The sequence below is a fragment of the Zootoca vivipara genome, chromosome 11 (assembly GCF_965207765.1).
Source record: "Zootoca vivipara chromosome 11, rZooViv2.hap1.1, whole genome shotgun sequence".
Lineage (NCBI taxonomy): Eukaryota > Metazoa > Chordata > Lepidosauria > Squamata > Lacertidae > Zootoca > Zootoca vivipara.
Window position 1 is genome coordinate 55717562 of NC_142594.1, and position 2499 is coordinate 55720060.

At 58.0% G+C, this 2499-nt stretch overlaps 1 protein-coding gene across 24 annotated transcripts in view; it reads right to left on the minus strand.

The window, feature by feature from the left end:
- LOC118091751 (uncharacterized) overlaps nt 1–2436 on the minus strand; it is a 191559-nt gene extending 189123 nt beyond the window's left edge. For all 24 annotated transcript variants that reach the window (XM_088653723.1, XM_060281015.2, XM_060281019.2 and 21 more), the window contains exon 1: nt 2356–2436. The gene's annotated coding sequence lies outside the window, so the exon portion shown is untranslated. The remainder of the gene's footprint in view (nt 1–2355) is intronic.
- Nucleotides 2437–2499: the final 63 nt, after the last annotated feature.

Below are 2499 nucleotides of genomic sequence, written 5' to 3' on the forward strand. Positions count from 1 at the left end.
TATCCTGGCTGCGTTGCTGGATTACAGCACAAAATATCCCCTGATGCAATGCTAGAACCATCCCTGTAAAAGCTGGGAAGGAGACCAGCCAGTCATAGCTGCAGAAAGGCAACAGCAGATGAGGAACCACGTAACCAGGAAGGGGGAGACGGAGAAGAGGGAGAAATAGAGGCAGAAGTCTCCGTTCAGAAGCCAAGATGCAAAGGAGACAAAGGATTTCACTTAAAATCCAGGTCTTTGCAGACTTGCTACAGTTGAGAAGGAGGCAAGGGGGAGAAGAAAACCAGGAATTCTTTGCAGCACGCTGCACTACAGAGCTGCCACCCTCCAACCTGGCACTTTTAGACGTTAGCAGAACATGTCCTTGCCAGCACAGTTGTGGTGCCTGGAGATGATGGGAATTGTAGTCCAAATCATATTGAGGGCACCAGGTTGGGGACAAATGCTCTAGACCTTCAAACTTTATGCCTTTCCCCCGCCCAGTTTTCACTTCCTCTGGGATGACATAACTCAGGCATCTTCCCAAAACAGATGTCCTCCTAATTTAGTAAAGATGTTCCTCCCACCGCCCCTTTCTGCAAGTTTGCTGTTGTTTCTATTGCCAGCTATCATTATTGCAGCCCATCCCTGCCTTCCACCACTTAGAAGGCTGTTAATTAGCTGGCAGATCAACACCCCCTCCAAATGTTCCTGCTCTGTGAAGTTTTGCAAAATGCCTCCACCTTACAGGACTGCACCCAAAACAAAATAAATGGCATGCTGTTAGCATGCAAGCCAACATTCTGGAATATGGGAAGATGAAATGTTTGTGGAGTGGCCTAAACGGCAATTCTGAACACATGCCAAAGAAATGAAGTCGGTATGTTTTGGAGGAGGGACTTGAAAAAGGAAAACACTTGGAAGAGTAAAATGCAAAGTTTCTAGCTATGCCACCAAGAATTGCAACACACATTTAATGCAGCTACTGTATACACTCCAGACTCTCACAGATTACCTACATTATACACACTGGGTGGGATTCAGGCCTGACGCCCAGGATGAGGGAAAGGGCAAGAGAAAGGACTGACGATGTTATCAAGTTTCCAAGAGCTGCTGTCGCTTGGGAGGAAGCAGTAAACAGGAATTCCCCCCACTCCACCTTTCCCCAAAATGCTTGTGTTCTGCAACAGGGAGGGCTTTTGTTTGTTTGGAAAAAATGGGGAAGATGCATGATGCCCAAGACGCCCCCCCCCCGACTGTCACCCACCGTTACTCCCACCACATTGGAAATGCTCCCTCTCGCAGCGATCGCTCCCATGCGCGCGCGCACAAATCCTGGGTACTTTCCAACTAGCACTGCAGACAGTCCACACCCACCCCGAGCGAGCGAGCGAGCGAGCGAGCGAGCAAGCCAGCCGCCTGCCGGACAACCCCGTCCCCGCGGCGGAGCCCCAGCCTCTCCACCCACCCACTCACCCTGCTTCCTCCCTTCCCTGCCTCCCAGCACGCGGCGGGGAGTCCCAGGGCCCCACTATGTGCACCCCGCACATACACCCCGGTTTCCTGCGCCCCACCCGCCAGGAGCGCCTCCCGGCTCCCCCTCCTCGGATCTGCCCGCCCACCCCTCCCCACATTCCGGCTCTCCGGGCTGAAGTCCGCCGCCCGCCACGCCGCAGATTCCTGGCAAACCCTCGCCCCGGCGCGCACATGCCCAGCCCTTGCTTAGCTCTCCGTGGCCTGGCAGCTGCAGACCTCAGAGTCAGGGGCCCAGGAAGGGAGGGATGGCGCGACCCCCAACACACCCTGACCCAGAACTGCACCCCCAAAGTTGCACGGAATTAACTGCCCAGTTGGCAATGCAAGGAGACCCCCCCACCTCGCGCGCGCCCTCCACTCCCCGTCCCTGAAAAGTGCCCGCCCCCCGGGGGGAACCACTCCTGGCCACCCCACTACCAACCCCACCCCACCCAAGGGACCCCCCATTGGCCCCGCCCTGTCCTCCCAAACCCTCCCCCTCTCCATGCTCCCCCCTCCTTGAAGGCACCCCAACTTAGCCCCTTCCTGCTTCCCTCCCCCCGCTTAACCCCTTCCTCTCCCCCCTTCCTCCCCACGGCCCCCCACCATTATACCCTTGCTGCTCCGCCCAAGCCCCGACCTCTCCTCTCCCCAAATTGCCCCCTCCCTAAGGAAACACCCCCACAACTTAACCCCTTCCTTCCTAGTGCACGGCGCCCCCCCCAAAGTCCAAGCACCCCTGCTGCCCCCCGGGGGGAACTCTCCCCAATTAACCCCTTCCTCCCCACTCCCAAGCCCTGACCCTCCCTCTCAAGGAGACCCTCAACCGACTGACCCCCTCCAGCCACTCGCGCCCCTTACCGAGCCAGGGGTGGGGTGGGGTGTCCGCCACCCGGCGAATGCGGTCCCTCCTGCGTCTGCCTTCGCCCGCCCGTCCCCTTCAGCGAGCCCGGCCGGGAGGAGGAGGAGGAAGGCAGGAAGAAGGCGGAGCGTGTGCACGAGCGA